Consider the following 19,038-nt stretch of genomic DNA (forward strand, 5'->3'; position numbering starts at 1 on the left):
GAAAATTAGATATCAAGTTATCCTAACATCCAGCAACTTCACTTCTCGGTATGTGCCCAGAAGATCTGAAAGCAGTGACACAAACATATATGCACACTGATGTTCACAGCAACATTGTTCTCAATTGCCAAGAGATGGAAACAGTACAAATGTCCTTCAACAGATGAGTGGATAAACAAAATGTGGTATATACACAATGGAGTACTTTGCAACAGAAAAGGAGGAGGTCATGAAACATATGACAGCATGGATGAACCTTGAAGACACAGTGCTGAGTGAAATAAGCCAGACACAGGAGAGATGTACATTACCACTAATGTGAACTCTGTGAAAAATGTAAAGTAAGTGTCTTACAGTGTAAAATATAGGGGACCTAGAGATAAAAGCTAGTGAAGGGGGAACGATAATCTAACATATACAATGTTATAATGATGAGGGTGATCGTAATGATATGGGAATGATCAGGTGTGACTATGGTTTCCTAATGGGTTTATAAGTATCAGTGATGCATTGAAGGCGAACATGTTTGTAAATGGTTGTTTACTAGCATATAACCCACAAAGTAGCACTACAAACCTATATAAATGCTAGCATGATATACTTACAAGATATGACACTGGTACAGAGGGCTAACAACAGAGTGGTATGGAAAAACTACCCATTGCGTATTGAAGACTATATTTAATAGAAATATGTTATCAAAACTACACTAATACTAGGGTGAATAATTAGCAGCTGATAAGAGCTCTGGGATTATGTTATGATAATTATTTAAAGTTGAGAGTGATGATGATTGTACCACCAAGTGGAGAAAATGTAAGAAACTGGCCATTTTTCTGAGGATAGAATATATATTAAATGTAGTTAGGAATCCACTACTTACAAATCAATCCCTCAACTTAGGCAGCCTATTGTGAAATTCAGGGTTGTAAATAGGAGGCTGAGCCCTTCTGTAATTATGCTGAGGCACCTCCAGGGAACCTCTTTTGTTGCTTGGATGTGGTCTTTCTCTCTAAGCCCAACTTGGCAAATAAATTCAGTAAGCTCCCAACCCCCACCCCCCATTCCGCGAGAGACATGGCTCCCAGGGAAATGAGTCTCCCTGGTCACACAGGACATGATTCCCAGGAATGAGCCTGGCCCTGGCAGTGAGGGATTGAAGACACCTACTGGACTTAAAGGGAGAATAAAGAAAGGTAACAAGCTGAGGTCACAATGGCTGAGAGATTCCAAATAGGGTCGAAAGACTATCCTAGAAGTTTCTTTCATGCAAGTTCCAGCTAGACATCTCAAATGGCCACAGTATGCCATGACCTTACCAAAAGAAGTCCTCAAATACCTACTTCCCTGAGACTCTATAGAAGATTCACTCACTAAGATTTATTTTTCAAAAGCTTGAATCCACCAGAGTGTTCCTATACCAGACAAGTCCTAAAAACCAGAGGTAACAGCCTCTTTAAGACCAACAATCAGATGCAGCCCACTTCCCCATACTGTCAACACCCTCTTTCAATATGAAAAAGTTAGGATGCTCACTGCCTAGACACCCCTGAAGATGGAGAAAGAGATTAAGTGAGAGGAAGGGGTAGCAACAGACAAGATAAGACTTAACAAAGGACTATGAATGCTGAAATTTTATATAATTATATCTATATATATCTATACGTATATATTTTTGGATGCTGGGGTGTTGGAATGGCTGGAAGGAGGTAAATGATATGGTGGAACTGTAGCCTATAGCTTCCTTTGGGATTTGCTCTACAGCTACTTGTTGAATGGTGCCTTGAAGGTCTTCACTTCTCTGTATATATCTTGTATTGCATAATAGGGAAGGGACTGAGACTGGAACTGTAATCCATAAAAATTTTTTTAATTACATCTATAACTGCTTGTTGAGCTGTACATCAACAGTTAACACCTTTCTGTAGGTATGTTATATTTTACAATAATGGAAATGGCAGAAATAGTGGTACTGTGACTCATGACATTCTTTGAAATTTGCTCTCTAATTACCTGTGAAATCATACTTTGAAAGATATCAATGTTACATATATATGTTAAAGTTCAAAATGAAAAAAATAAAAGACACTGGGTGAGCATGAAGAATTTGAAGGCATGCAAAGAAAAATAAAGGATCTTATGGGAATGAAAGGCACAACAGATGAAATTGAAAATACAAGAGGTACAGAACAGCAGATTTGAAGAGGCAGAAGAAAGGATCATTGAGGCAGAAGATAAGACCATCCAAATTTGAACAGACACAAGAACAGAGAAAAAAAAAATGGGGAAAATTGAGTACAGTATCAGGGAATTGATTGACAACACAAAGCACAGTAACATTTGTGTCATGGGTGTCCCAGAAGAGATGGAAAAGGGGAAGAGGGAATATTTGAGGAAATAATGGCTGAAATTTTCCCAAATCTTACAAAAAATGTAGATATCCATGTCCAAGAAGCCCATCATACTCCAAATAAATCTGAACAGACCTACTCAAAGACACAAAGTACTCATAATGTCAAGTGTCAAAGATAAAGAGAGAATTCTGAAAAGCAGCAAGAGAAAAGCAATTCATTACATACAAGGGATGCCTAAAAGCATAAGCACCGATTTCCCATCAGAAACCATGGAGGCAGGAACGCAGTGGTATGATATATTTAAAATACTAAAAGAGAAAAACTGCCAGACAAGAATCCTCTATCTGGCAAAACCACCCTTGAGAAATGATGAAAAGTTTAAATTATTCACAAAGAAGGAGAAGCTGAGAGAGTTCATTAACGAGAGACCTACCCTACAAGAAATACTAAAAGGATTCCTGCTGGCTGAAAGGCAAAGACAGGAGAGACAGGCTTGGAGGAGAGTGTAAAAATGAAGAGTATAAATAAAGGTAGCTAAAAGCGTAAAAAGAGAAACAAAAAATAAGGTCTGACATAAAAGACAAATGATAAAATGGTTGAAATAATTACTGCCATTTATAGTAATAACGCTGAATGTTAATGGATTAAACTCCCCAATAAAAAGATACAGACTGGCAGAATGGATAAAAAATATATATATATATGAGCCATCTATATGCTGTCTACAAGAGGTTCATCTTAGACCCAAGGAAACAAATAGGTTAAAAGTGAAAGGCGAGGAGAGAAGCAGTGGTGCAGTGAAGAAGGTGCCAGATGATGCTGGGAAGACGGGAGCATGGGCAAAAGCATGGAGGTGAGAGGTGGAGGTGGCCAGCGACCGTGGAAACTTTTGGATGCAACACGGAGCCTTAGCACAGAATTCTACAGCCCCCAAAGAGAGAACTAATGACAAAAACTCCTCTGAAGAAGACCCTTCTGGATGAATGGAAGGGGATTGGTGGGAAAACCCTCCTTGGCAAAGGACCTTTTGTGTGCTACTATGAGTTGCAAGGAAGGTGGGATAAGACATCTCATTTTATCTCTTATACAAGGGGTTACGCTGGTGCATGGCCGCTACCAGGAAATCAAAAAGATTTGGTCTGCACCCATTGATCTAGATTGTGAAAGTCTTGGCAGGAATCTTTCTCACACCTTGGAAAACTTCAAGAGCAACTTGGAGACCGCTACTGCTGAGGACTGTGAATGCCAGCCTATGCTACACACGATTCAGCAGCGTATACGCATGTTGACCAAAAGCCTTCAGGAGACATTTTCATCAGGGAATCCTATCGTGATCTTCTTAGCAATTTCACAGTAACTGAGGATGTAAAAGTCAAAGATTTGATGAAGAATATCACCAAGTTAACTCAAGAGCTTCGTTCTTCTATCAACATCTCAGATGGAACTATAAATAGTATTTTAGAGGCACATATTTCCCATTCAAAGGTTCTCTTAGTGCCCTGGCGATGGCTTTGTCCGGAAGTGGATGAAGAAGTTCTGCATCTCCTGCTGACATTTCCTGAGGATGGCGCATCTTTCTTTGCAACAGAGGAACTGTGTGCCCTGCCCGGCTCCAGAGTGTATCCTCTGATCTTACTGATGAGCCGAAACCTGAACCTGAGGAATTTCATTTACAAAACTCTGATACCTTCTGAAGCCAATGGTTTGCTCAATTCCCTGCTGGATGTCATCTCCAGACTCAACTCCATAGTTGCCCAAGCCCAGCACATCCTTGAGTACCTCCCTGAATTTCTTCAAGTATTTAAAATCACTGCATTGCTAGATATGCCTGCCACTCAAAAGATTTCACAAAATGGCCAGGCCAGAAGTTCCGCCTTTGGTTCTTTCCAGTCCGTGATGAAGATGCTTTGCAAGGAGGAAGCATCTTTCCTTAGTGACTCTAACACATTTATTAATTTGCCCAGAGTTACCAATCTCTCTGGAAGATGACCAAGAAAAATTCACATTCCTGAAGATTCAAGTAAGACAATAGTAATCTGTATTTGTTAAGATTAATTTGAATATTGATCATTAGCCCTGCTTTATACTAAATATTCTATCTGTGGAGAAGGCTGGGACTGACTGGAAAAGAATATTCTACTTCCACCAGTCTTCCTTTGTCCCTCATTTTTTATTAAGGTCATAAATGCTGGAGTTTCAATGCACTTTGGAAGCTCCTGTGTCCTGAGCACATGCTAGTTTTTCTCATCTGTGACACCAAGGAATTGGGTCTGAAACACTTAACACCTGAATCTCCAGCCCCTCTGATACCCCTAACTAACCAGCAAGGGTGGGGGATCCAGGCAGGGAGACTAGCAACACCATTCTAGCCCTTGCAGAGTGGCTCTGCCATTTAGCATAAGAACTGGCATGCAGCTCCTACAAATCTGCTGTCTGTAAGCTCAGTTGCACTGAAAGCAGATAATAAGTGATTTCCTGGTCCCTCTTTAAGCAAATACATTTTATTTTATTTTTTTATTTTATTTTTGGTCATCATTTTGTTGGGATGTGTTCGCATGCCGCGCAGTCATGCAGGACGGGTTGTGCTTTCGATTGTTTGCAGTGCCGTTGCATGGTTGTACATTCATCACCTGGGTAAGTCCCTGGCACCTTCATTGGCGCGCACACAAGGATGGCAGGAGTGGTAATTGGAGTGAAGGGGAGCAATTGAGGTGGAGGGGAACACTGGGTGCCTTTGTCTGTTTGTTTCCTTCCCCTACTTTTCTACATGTCGGTCCGTGGACTGGACGGAGTGGAGTTTGGTCCTTGTGGCTTTCCCGGTCCCATTGTCGCCCCTCATGGGCTGCATTTTTGTGCAGCTGTCTTCGAGATTCGTGGGTTCTGGGTTGTAGTTTGATGGTTTCGGGTGTCCACCACCAGCTACCCCAGTTCTTTGGAACCTAGAGGGGGTTGTCTGGAGTGTGCGTGGGGGGCCCGCCGGAGTGACCTCTCGGCTCCTTTTGGAGTCTCTCTGCCGCTGAGGCTTGTTTCGTTTCCTTTCGCGTCCCCCTTTTGGTCGGGAGGGTGTTCTCCATCCCGCGATGCCGGGTCTGCATTCCTCCCTGGGAGTCGTGTTCCGCGTTGCCGGGGAGGTTCGCTCCCTGGGTGTCTGTTCCCACGTGGGGGGGAGGGCGGTGGTTTCACCTTTCGGTTGGCTTGGCTGGGAGGGGGGGCCGCATCTGGGCGGCGGGGAGGCATTCGGGGGGAGGCTCTTGGGCGCGGTTATAGGGGGCCTGGCCTCTCCTTTGCGGCGGCCGTCTTCCCAGGGGTAAACTAAGCAAATACATTTTAATTCAAAAGGCAGACTATGCATGTTGGTTGAGAGTAAAGGTGTTAAGTTTGGACACGTTTTTCACATTATTTTTCTCTGAATCATGTTAGTCTCATCTATAAATGGAAACAATGATACCTACTGTTCTGGTTTGCTAAAGCTGCCAGAATGCAATATACCAGAAATGGAGTGGCTTTTATAAAGGGCAATTATTAGGTTACAAATTTACAGTTCTAAGGCCATGAAAATGTCCAAATTAAGGCATCAAGAAGTAGATATCTTCTCTGAGGAAAGGCTGATGGCATCTGGGGTTCCCCCATTACATGGGAAGGCACATGGCTAGAGTCTGCTGAGCCTCTCCCGGGTTTAGCTTCTGGTTTCTGTGGCCTTCTCCAAAATGTCTCTGGGCTTCTATCACAGCTTTTCTCTTAGGTTCTCTCTTGTTTCTCCTGGGACATTTCTGTCTAAGCATCTCTGAGCTCTGTCAGCTCCTGTGGGTCCTCCTTGCTTCTCCTGGAGAAGACCCTAGATTTCCTCTCTTAGCTTTTGTTTTGGTTTGCTAAAGTTTCACTGAAGAAAACTGATGGTGTCTGGAACACCTCTTCAGCTGGGAAGGCACATGGCTGGTGTCTGCTGGTTCTTTGCTCCTGGGTTGTGGTACTTTCAGCTTCTGATTCCAGTGGCCTTCTCTCTGAGCATCTGTGGGTCCTCTCTTAGCTTCTCTGCAGCAAACTCTGGATTTCATCTCTTGGCTTCCCTTGGCTCTCTCCAGGTTCTGGCTATTTCTGTGAGTCTTCGGTTAACATCCCCCCAGGGTATTTCTGACTGCATCTCCAAACATCTGTGTCTCTGTCAGCTCTGAGCTCTCTCTCCCTCCCTGAGCTCTCGTGAGGACTCTAGTAAACTAATTAAGACCCACCTTGAAGGGGCAGGGTTACCTCTCCATGGAAATAATCTAATCAGAAGGTCCCACCCACAATTGGGTGTGTCACATCTCCATGGAAACAACCTAATCAAAATACTCTACACCCTCAAAACTGGATTAAAAGAACTTGGCTAATAGATTCAACCAGCACATCTACTTATAAGGTTGTCATGAGGAGTAGAGGAGCTGATGCATGGTATAAATGTATCCCAATGTACTGGTTTTCTATGCTACATAATAAATTATCACAAATGCAGCAGCTTAAGACACATATATCTCCCAGTTTCTGTGGGTTGGGAGTCTAGGCACAGCCAAGGTGGGTCCTTTGCTCAGAGTTGATCAAAGCTGTAGTCAAGATGTTGGCGTGGCTGGGGGGGTCTCACTGGAAGCTCAGGTCATTGTTGGGAGAATTCATTTCCTTGCAGCCCTAGAATTCATGGAAGCTATATCTTTCAAAGGGCTCACCTGATTAGGTCAGGCTCACCAGAGATAATCTTTCTCCTTTTGATTAACTCCAAGGCAACTGATTAGGGACCTTAATTACATCTTCAAAATTCTTTCACCATTGCTGTGTAATATAATAATATCAATATAATAATTATGTAATAATATTCACATTTTCTGTTTGCACTAAAAGGGAAGGGGTTATACACAATGTGAACACCAGGGGGCCCCCTTAGAATTCTGCCTGCCATGCCCAAGATATGTATTTTTACATGCTTTTTCGCTGGAATGGAACTGAGGTCAGAGGTGATGGCGGTACTGGAAAAGTGGAAGATTGTGGGGATGTCCAGAGTTGGAGATGTAGGATGAGGAGCCTGATGACAATGTCCTCAGAGCTACCTTAGAGCAGGATACGTCAACATGTTTACCAGCTGTTCTCTAATTTGGATAGCTGTCAGTTATCTGGGTTATTTGGCAATATAGGCAACGTTAAGGCTATCAACAGTTAACCATTTTGTTGTATTTTTCCCTGTGTTTTTCCTCTTCTTTTCTGCATTTGGGATTCTTGAGAGTTGTTCATTTGTACATACAATCCAATCAATATTCCATCCAACCAGTAATTCAGCTAATATTGAAGAATAGGCATTGTTGATCCTTTCTCATATTTTATTTCAAATGATTGTCACACTAACCATTGGCAAATACTAGTATCCTTGTTCCAGATGACATGCCTGAGTTTACACAGCTCATTAGTGGCAGATATAAGAATTCCTGCTTTCAAATTCCTTGTTCTGTACGTATTTCTGATAATGTCTTTTCTGAAAACAAATTGCTACTACTGTCTCTCTAAAGCTTAATTTAAAGAGTATGTTGTTAAATATCAATAAGAGCAGCCTCTAGAATCAATGTTTTAAAACTCATTATATAATCATGCTCTTAGTTTATTTTAGGGGATTGTTTCAATAGATTTTGTTGTACTTGCTCAATAAAAATAATTATTTTCTTTTCAAAAAAAAAAAAAAAAAAAAAAAAAAGTGAAAGGCTGGACATCTTCTTGACCAAAAGGGAGATGTGAAAGGAAATGAAATAAGCTTCAGTGGCAGAGAGATTCCAAAAGGAGCCGAGAGGTCACTCTGGTGGACACTCTTACACACAATATAGACGACCCTTTTTAGGTTCTAATGAATTGGAATAGCTAGCAGTAAATACCTGAAACTATCAAACTACAACCCAGAACCCATGAATCTTGAAGACAATTGTATAAAAATGTAGCTTATGAGGGGTGACAATGTGATTGGGAAAGCCATATGGATCACACTCCCCTTTGTCCAGTGTATGGATGGATGAGTAGAAAATAGGGGCAAAAAAAAAAAAAAAAAAAGGTTTCACTTTAATTTTTATTATTATTTTTGTGTGTGTGGTAATGAAAATGTTCAAAAATTAATTTTGGTGATGAACACACAGCTATATAATGGTACTGTGAGCAACTGAACGTATGCTTTGAATGACTGCATAATATGTGAATATATGTCAATAAAATTGAATTAAAAAAAAAGTTCTCATGGATCATTCTCCAGGATAGAACATATGCTGGGTCACAATCAGGTCTCAACAAATTTAATAAGATTGAAGTAATACAAAGCACTTTTCTCTGAGCATAATGGAATGAAGCTGGAAATCAACAACAGGTGGACGAGTGGAAAATGCACAAATTTATGGAGGTTAAACCCACTTATAAACAATCAGTGGGTCAAAGAAACTGCAACAGAAATCAATAAATACCTCAAGACAAATAAAAGCAAGAAGTCAACATATCAAAAATTATGAAACACAGCAAAGGCAATGTGCTGAGAGGAAAATTTATAGACCTAAATGACTAAATATTAAAAAAAATTTGAAAGAGCTAAAATCAAAGACCTAACTATATACCCAAGGAACTAGGAAAAGAACAGCAAACTAATCCCAAAGCAAGCAGAAGGAAAGGAATAACAAAGATTGCAAACAGAAATAAATGAAAGTGAGAACAACAACAACAACAACAAAACAGAGAATTAACACAACCACAAGTTGATTCTTTGAGAAGATCAACAAAACTGACAAATCCTTAGACAAAGAGAAAAACAGAGAAGATGCAAATAAAATCTGAAATGGGGGTGGGGGGATATTACTACCCACCTCACAGAAATGAAAAGAGATCATAACAGGACACTATGAACAACAATATGCCAACGAACTAGACAACTTGGATGAAATGGACAATTTTCTAGAAACACAAGAACAACTTACATGGACAACAGAAGATACAGAAGACCTCAACAAACCAATCACAGATACTGACTCAGTTATCAAAAACCTCCCAACAAAGAAAAGCCAGGACCAGATGACTTTACAGGTGAATTCTACCAATCATTCCATAAAGAATTAATACCAATCCTGCTCAAACTCTTCCCAAAAATTGAAGAGGAGAGAACACTACCTAACTCATTCTATAAGTCAACATCACCCTAACACCAAAGTCAGAACATCCTACAAGAAACGAAAATTACAGACCAATGTCTCTAATGAATATAGATGCAAAAATCCTCAACAAATATTTGCAAATCGAATCCAACAGCAGATGAAAAGAATTATACATCGTGATCAAGTGGGTTTTAGCTGAGGTAAGCAAGGGTGCTACAACACAAAAAAATCAACTAATGTAATACACAACATTAACAAATCGAAGGCGAAGAACAGCATGATCACCATATTGATGCAGAAAAGGCATTTGACTAAATCCAACATTCTTTCTTGAGAAAAACACTTTGAAAGACAGAAACAGACAGAAACCTTCTCAACATGACAAAGGACATATATGAAAAACCCACAGCTAACATTGTACTCAATGGTGAAAGACTGAAAGCTTTCCCATTAAGATCGGGAACAAGACAATAATTCCCACTGTCACCCAACATTGTGCCAGAAGGTCTAGATAGAGCAAATAGGCAAGAAAAAGAAATAAATGGCGTCCAAATTGGAAAGGAAGAAGTAAAACTTCCCCTATTTGCAGATGATATGATCCTACATAGACAAAGTCCTGAAATATCAACAACAAAGCTACTAGAACTAATAAACAAGTTCAGCCACAGGATACAAGATTAAAATGAAACAGCCAGTACTGTTTCTATACACTGGTAATGAGCAATCTGAGGAGGAAATTAGGAAAAAAAATCCATTTACAATAGCAATTAAAAGAATCAAGTATCCAGGAATAAAATTTAATCAAGGATATGAAGGACGCTATTCAGAAAACTACAAAACATTGCTAAAAGAAATCAAGGAAGACATAAATTGAAAGATATTTCATGACCATGGATTATAAGGCTAAATATTGCTAAGAAGTAAATTCTACCAAATTGATTTACAGATTCAATGCAAACCCAACCAAAACTCCAACAGCCTACTAGGCAGAATTGGAAAAGCCAATTATCAAATTTATTATGAAGGGTAAGGTGGTCCAAATAACCAAAAACATCTTGAGAAAGAAAAACAAAGTTGGAGGACTCACACTTCCCAACTTAAAAGCATATTACAGAAGCAGTGGCTGCCATTTCAGGGAGCTTGCCGACGCTGTTGCAGGAGTGTATCTTGAACTGCCGAAGCCGGTGTCCTGGTCTCCTGTGCAGGCTCCTCTAATCCCATTGTTTTTTATAGATCCGCTCGTGCCTACCCATCCTCAGAGCCCGAAATTCGGGCTGGGTGGTACCGCGGCCTGGGCCTAGCAGCTGAATAGGAATAACAGCGGGTGGCAGCAGCAGCAGCAACAGCGCCTTCCTGAATACAAGACCACAGGCAATCAAAAGCCTACACAGGCGTTTAGAAAAAATGGCAGACAATATTTATATTGAAGCAATGCTTGAAGCACCTTACAAGAAGGATGAGAACAAGTTGAGCAGTGCTAACGGTCATGAAGAACATAGCAAAAAGAAGAAAAAGAGCAAGAGCAGGAGTCATAGTCATGAGCGAAAAGAAACAAGTAAGGAACAGAAGCGAAGTAGAAATAGAGAAAGGAAGAGAAGTAGAAGCAAAGAAAGGAGATCAAGAAGTCGAGATCACATATTCAGAGGCTGCTACAGAAGTCCCTATTCCAGACCAAAATTTAAAAGTGCCAGCCGAGGAAAGATTGGTTGCCTCATAGCATAAAATTAAGCAGACAACGCTTCCAAAGCAAAAGTCCATTCAGAAAAGACAAGAGCCTTGTGAGGGAACCTATTGATAATCTACACTCCTGAGGAAAGAGATGCAAGGACAGTTTCCTGCATGCAGCTGGCAGCAAGAATTCGGCCAAGGGATTTGGAGGAGTTTTTCTCTACAGTAGGAAAGGTTCAAGAAGTAAGGATGATTTCTGATAGAAATTCACGACATTCCAAAGGAATTGCTTATGTGGAATTTGTTGATGTTAGTTTAGTGCCTCTAGCAAAAGGATTAACTGGCCAATGCATCTTAGGAGTGCCAATCACAGTACAAGCATCCCAGGCAGAAAAAAACAGAACTGCAGCAATGGCAATCTACAAAAAGGAGGTGCTTGACCTATGAAGCTGTATGTTTGTTCATTACACTTTAACATAACTGAAGATATGCTTCTTTGAGCCTTTTGGCAGGATTGAAAGTATCCAGCTCATGATAGATAGTGAAATAGATCAATCCAAAGGATATGGACTTATTACGTTTTCTGATTCAGAATGTGCCAAAAAGGGTTTGGAACAACTTAATGGATCTGAACTTGCAGGAAGGCCAATGAAAGTTGGTCGTAACACTGAACGTACTGCTGCTTCCAGTGCTAGTTCATTTTTGGACAGTGATGAGCTGGAAAGGACTGGAAGTGACTTGGGAATAACTGGTGGTCTCCAATTAATGGCAAGACTTGCCAAGGGTACAGGTTTGCAGGTTCCACTAGCAACACAGCAAGTTCTACAAATGAGTGGCTCTTTGGCATTTGGTGCTGTGGCAGAATTCTCTGTTACAGATTTACAAACAAGACTTTCCTAACATACTGAAGCTTCAGCTTTAGCTGCAAATGGCTCAATTCAACCACTTGCAACACAGTGTTTCCAACTGTCCAACATGTTTAACCCTCAAACAGAAGAAGTTGGATGGGATACAGAAATTAAAGATGACGTGATTGAAGAATGTAATAAACACGGAGGAGTTACTCATATTCATGTTGACAAAAATTCGGCTCAGGGCAATGTGAATACGAAATGCCCATCAATTGCCACAGCCAGTGCTGCTGTGAATGCATTGCATGGCAGGTGGTTTGCTGGTAAAATGATAACAGCAGCATATGTACCTCATCCAACTTATCACAACCTCTTTCCTGATTCTATGACAGCAACACAACTACTGGTTCCAAGTAGACAATGAAGGAAGATATAGTCCCTTATGTACGTAGTTTTTCTTTTTCTTTATTGAGAATTCATCTTGAGTTATCTTTTAGTTAGATAAAAATAAAAAGGCAAGGGTCTACTGTCTGTATACAATTCCTGTTACCTTGAGAAAATAAAATGTTAACAGGAAAAAAAAACAAAAACAAACAACAAACAAAAAAAAAGCATGTTACAAAACTACAGTGGTCAAAACATCATGGTACTGACATAAGGATAGATATACTGATCAAAGGAATTGAATTGAGAGTTCAGAAATACACCCTCATATCTATAGCCAATTGATTTTTTACAAGAAGGCCAAGTCTACTCAACTGGAACAGAACAGTCTCTTCAACAAATGGTGCTGAGAGAACTGATATCCATATCCAAAAAATGAAAGAGAACCCCTCCCTTACACCCTATATAAACATCAACTCAAAATGGATCAAAGACCTACACATTACAGCTAGAACATAATAAAACTCCAAGAAGAAAATATAGGGAAGCAACTTCAAGATTTTGTGGTAGGCAGTGGTTTCTTAGACCTTATACTCAAAACACAAGCAATTAAAGAAAAAATAGAAAATGGGATCTCCTCAAAATTAAAAATTTGTGCTTCAAAGGAATTTTTCAAGAAAATAAAAAGGCAGCCTACTCAATAGGAGACAATATTTGGAAACCACATATCCGATAAGAGTTTAATACCTAAAATACATAAAGAAATCCTACAACTCAACAATAAAAAGATGAACAACCCAATTTAAAAATGGGCTAAAGACATGAACAGACACTTTTCCAAAGAGGAAATACAAATGGCTAAAAAGCACATGAAAAGATGCTCAATATCTCCAGCTATTAGGGATATCCACAAGGAGATACCATTTCACACCTACTAGAACAGCCATTATCAAAAAACAGAAAACTACGAGTACTGGAGAAGATGTGGAGAAATAGGAACACTTTTTCACTGCTGGTAGGAATGTGAAATGGTGCAGCCGCTCTGGAAGGCAGTTTGGCGGTTCCTCAGGAAACTAAGTATAGAACTACCATAGGATCTGGCAATCCCATTACTAGTTAACTCAGAAGAACTGAAAGCAGAGATGTGAATACACATTCGCATACCAATTTGCAGAGCAGCATTATTCACAATTGCCAATAGATGGAAACAGCCCAAGTGTCCATCAACTATGTAGAGGATAAACAAATAATGGTATACAACATACAATGGACTATTATGCAGCCGTAAGAAGGAATGAAGTCCTGATGCATGCAACAACGTGGATGTACTTTAAGGACATTATGTTGAGTGACATAACCCAGAAACAAAAGGACAAATATTGTATGGTCTCACTAATCAACTAAGTATAACGAGTAAACACTGGGAGTTCAAACCTAGAGTACAGGTTACTAGGAGATAGAAAGACGGTAGAGATTGGGCAGATGATGCTTAAGGTATACAAAATGTTTAATAATTTGATTGTAAATGTTCAGAAATGGATAGAGGGGATGGTAGCACGATATTGTAAGTGTAAATAACAATGCTGAGTGTGAGTGTCATTGAAAGGGGAAAGTTAGGGTCATGTATGTCACTAGAAGGATAGCTAGAGGATAAAACATGGGACTGTATAACATTGCAAAACCTATTGTGGCCAATGCCTGTCATTAATTGTACAAACATAAGAAAATTGTTCCATGAACCAGAACAAATATACGTCACTATTACAAGGTGTTAATAATAGGGTGGTATTTGGGGAAAAAATACAATTAATGCAAACTAAGGTCTATAGTTAACAGTAACCCTGTAATATTCTTTCATCAATTGTAACAAAGGTACTATATCAGATCTAAGCGTCAATAATAGGGATAAGCAGTATGGGATTTTTTTTTTAAGAGCAATGAGAATGCCCTCCAAATGATTGTGATGATGAAAGCATAACTATGTGATTGTATTAAGAGCCACTAACAACACTTTGGATGGATTGTATGAAGTGTGAACAAAACTGTTAAAAAAACAAAAAGGAAAAAGTGTGGAAAAGAAGGAACCTTTAGAAAAACATATAATTTCACAAAGGTAGGATAATGTATGAAGGAAGAAAAATTACAAATAAATATAATAGCCATAATGAGGCATAAGAAATTACCATTTTTACAGTGAATGAACTGATAGTTTTTTCCTAAATGACCTTAGCTAAGTGAAGCTAGATTTTTAAAAAAATAGGCTACACTTTATGTTTCATAATCCTTTTGGAGAGTTAATACAGTCTTATTCTTGATTTTTCTTTCTATTTACCATTCAGTTGTGGAGAGATGATAGTCTGAAGTAATTGATGGTTTGAAGTCATTCTATTCTCCACTTAAGTTTATCAGATACTAGAAGAGGGAAAACTAACTACACAATGGAGCAATTTGCAAAAAAAAATCCTATGCCCTAATGATTAACCGGTATTATAGAAACCACTGTAGAAAGGAAGTAATATGCTTCAGTAACTGAATTCCACTCTACCAGGTGCAGTAAGTTCACACAGAAATACTGAAGTGACGAAATTAATGTATTCTGAAGATGGTTGTAATTACTTCAACTTTGAGATTAGGTTCTGGATTTTTATCTTATTCAGAAGTTTAGATTTTTCTTAAAAGTGTAAAAGTTAGCTTCTGTCCCCAAAATATGCTAAGTAAAAAATACTAAAACCAAGTGTCTAATCACTGAACTTCAGGGTGTGTATTCTCTGGAATCTCCCTGAAAGTTGCAGTCCCTGGGTCCCTGTTAACAACATCTGCACCTCCCTGCTCCAAACCTCTCAGGGTTTCTTGCCAATTTCAGTCTGGTCCCTGCTCAGGTTGCTATACAAAGAGGATGCAGCTGTTGCACTCTCGCTCCTCACCTTCAGAATGCTTCTCCTCCCTCATTTCCCCTCATGGCTCTTTACATATAGCTTCCGCCCAATCTCAGCTGCTCCTATCAGCCCTTACACTTATTTTGGAATCTGGATTATATTTGTTTTCTAGTTTGCCATAAATGGAAACTACAGTACATTGTTTCTGTCATTGTTTTATGTGATTATAAAGAAAAAAAAGTGGAATATGGTAAGTTTCAGCACTGTAGTGTTCCTACTAAAGGCAGCTATTTGGTCATTTAATGTGGGATGTTGGTAAATATTTTCATTGCCATGAAGAAATTTTATGTTTAAAATAATGTACTAAAAGTAATTAAACTATAGCCGTATTAAAACTGATAAGTCTTGAAATTTAAAACTAAAAAGTTAATGGAATTAAATAAATGAAAGAGGACCCCATCTCACACCTTGTAATGGAACAAAGACATAAATACGAAAGCCAGAACCATAAAACTCCTAGAAGAAAATGTAGGGAAGCATCTTCAAGATCTTGTGGTAACAGTTGGTTTCTTAGACTTTACACCCAAAATATGAGCAATGAAAGAAAAAAAACAGATAAATGGGACATCCTCAAAATTGAATACTTTTGTGCTTCAAATGACTTTGTCAAGAGGGTGAAAAGGCAGCCTACTCAATGGGAGAAAACATCTGGAAACCACATACCTGATAATGGTTTAATATCCAGGATATATAAAGAGATCCTACAACTCAACAATAAAAAGATAAACAACCCAATTTTAAAAATCAGCAAAAGACCTAAACAGACATTTTTCCAGAGGACATACAAAAGCACATGAAAAGTTGTTCAACATCACTAGCTATTAATCAAAATCACAACGAGATATCACTACACACCAACTAGAATGCCCACTATTTAAAAAACAGTGCTGGAGAGGATGTGCAGAAATAAGAACACTTACTCACTGTTGGTAGGAATGTAGAATGGTACAGCCACTGTGAAAGGCAGTGTGGCAGTTCCTCAGGAAGCTAAATATACAACTGCCATAAGATCCAATAAATCCACTATTATGTATATACTCAAAAGAACTAAAGGCAGGGACACAAACAGACATTTACACACCAATGTTCATAGCACCATTTTTCACGACTGCCAAAAGATGAAAGCAACCCAGGTGTCTAGCAACCAATGAATGGATAAAGAAAATGTAATACATACATAAAATGGAATATTATTTAGCTGTAAGAAGAAATTAAGTCTTGACGCATGTGATAACATGGATAAACCTTGAAGACATTAAGCTGAGTCAAATAAGCCAGACACAAAAGTACAAATAATGTATGACCTCTTTAATACGAATTAAATATAACTAGAAAACACATGGTGTTAATATCTAGAATATAGGTAACAAGATAAAATGAGGACAGAGAATGGGGAGCTGAAGCCAAATTTGTGCAGAATTTGTAATAAAGTTGATTGTAAATGTTTGGAAATGGATAGAGGTGATGGTAGCAAATTATAGTGAGTGTAATTAACAATATGTGGGGGCGATTGTGACTGTAAGAGAAAGTTTAGGGTCATCTATATCACTAGAAAGAAAGCCAGAGGACAAAACATGAGACTGTTTAACATAGTGAACCCTCTTGTGGACGATGAGTGTGGTCCATAGGACAAATATAAGAATGTCCTTCTTTGAATTAGAATAAATGTACAATACTATTAAAAGGTGTTAATAATAAGGTGGTATGTAAGGAAAAAATACACCCAATGTAAACTATGGATGACAGTTTATACTAACGTTTTAATAATCTTTGATCAATTGTAACAAAGGTAACCACTGCTAAAAAAAAAAAAAAAAAAGGACATTTACAAAAAAGTGTTATCAGGACAGATGGTGGAGTGGATGGGGCAAAGCAGCCTTCTCCTTCGTGAAGGAAACTGGAGAGGGGCCGGATGACACCTGGGACACAAAGGACTCCTATAGTACGTGGTGGGGACATGGATGGAAAGGCGGAAAGACTGCGCCTCAAGGAGCAGGGTGAGTTTGTTTGGCTGGGACCACTGCCCGGGGCCAGCAACAATGAGACAGTCACCAGGCAAGGGAGGGAGCAGCAGCTCTCCACTCCCGTGCATGACCTTAACAATTTAACTGAGGAGATAATCCCCCACAACCACACTGCCGGGAGCTCTTGTGAGGGAACCCAGGAGGCAGAAGACGAGTACTGACCGCATTTACTCTCCCCCCACAGAAGTCTGGGGTGATGCACAGGCTAGAAGCAGGGATAGGAGAGGGTGCCATATTGAGGCACTAGAAGCTGTCCCACAATCCCAAGGGTCGTGGGTGCACAGCACACAGGGAGCAGGGCACATTTGAGCTGGAGGGTGCCCTTGAGTGGATTACCTGATGAACTGCACAGGGCCCACATCATACTACCAGGGCAGGCATTCCCCAGTGCACAGAGAGAACTGGTGCACTGACTGGATTCCAACCCAGTTTGGACCCCACCCAGCACACAAGAGAAGTCGGGGGAAGGCTGGCTTGAGAGTAAGAGGTGGCTCAAGAGCACCATCTGCTAGTAGAACAATGGAAAGTACACTCCAGCAAGCTGTGGCTCTGTCAAATTATATATAAATGCTCAAATAATCCTGCATTTCCCAAAATAATCTTACCAAGATAAATAAATGCCCCAAAGCCAAAAGAAAATGGTCAAGTACAAAGTACAAAGTCAAACAAATTAAAAAACCAGAAGAGACACAAAATATGGAGCAATTAATTAAAGAAGTACACACAAATCTCCAAAGCAACTTCAACGAAATGGCTAAAAACATAAAGGACATCAAGAAACCTCTAGAAGAGCAGAAAGAAGATGTGCCATTTTGACACTGTTAAGCCCCGGAAGAGCCATGATCTTTTAATCCAATCTTGTTGGATTAAACACTTTGGACTGAGTGTTGCCATGGAGATGTGACTCACCCAACTGTAGGTGAGACCTTTGATTAAGTTTTTGAATGCAGGTGTGGACCCAGCCCATTCAGAGTGGGTCTTCATTACTTCTCTGAAGTACTGAAGAGAGGTAAAGCACAGACACAGATGCTGATGCTTAGAGACACTTGAGGTGCAGACAGAAGGACATCTGGGGATCCTAAGCTAAAAGATAAAGCCAAGAGTATGCCCAAGAGAAGCTAAGAAAGGACCCCCAGATGCTTAGAGAGAAACGCCATGGAAGAAAGAAGCAAGGATGCACAGGAGCTGAGAGAGACGAGTGAAGAAACAAGTTCAGAGACACTTTGGGGAAAGCCATTTTGAAACCAGAACCTAGGAACAAAGGACCAGTAGATGCCAGCCACATGCCTTCTCAGCTAACAGAGGAGTTCCAGATAGCCATCAGCCTTCCTTCAGTGAAGGTATCCTCTTGTTGATGCCTTATTCTGGACACTTACATGGCCTCCAAACTGTAAATTTGTAACCTAATAAATCCCCATTAGAAAAGTGAATCCATTTCTGGTATTTTGCATAATAGCAGCTCTAGTAAACCGGAAAAAAAGAATTTGAAAGAATAATAATTTTTAAAAAAATACGAGATCTTCAAATTAAAAATGTTCTAAATACACAAAACAACAGATTTGAAGACGCAGAAGAAAGAATAAGTGAACTAGAGGACAGAACAATTGACTGCAAACATGCAAAAGAATAAATGGTGAAAAAAATCAAAAACCTTGAAATGGATCTCAGGGAAATGACGGACA

At 39.5% G+C, this 19,038-nt stretch overlaps 1 protein-coding gene and 1 pseudogene across 3 annotated transcripts in view; one reads left to right on the top strand and one right to left on the bottom strand.

Annotated features, from left to right (window-relative positions):
• The window catches only part of INTS4 (integrator complex subunit 4), a 237,356-nt gene that overhangs the window by 171,562 nt on the left and 46,756 nt on the right, over window positions 1-19,038 (bottom strand). The window lies entirely within an intron of this gene.
• LOC119538082 lies at window positions 10,753-12,458 on the top strand (annotated as a pseudogene).

Source organism: Choloepus didactylus, chromosome 6 (assembly GCF_015220235.1).
Source record: "Choloepus didactylus isolate mChoDid1 chromosome 6, mChoDid1.pri, whole genome shotgun sequence".
NCBI lineage: Eukaryota > Metazoa > Chordata > Mammalia > Pilosa > Megalonychidae > Choloepus > Choloepus didactylus.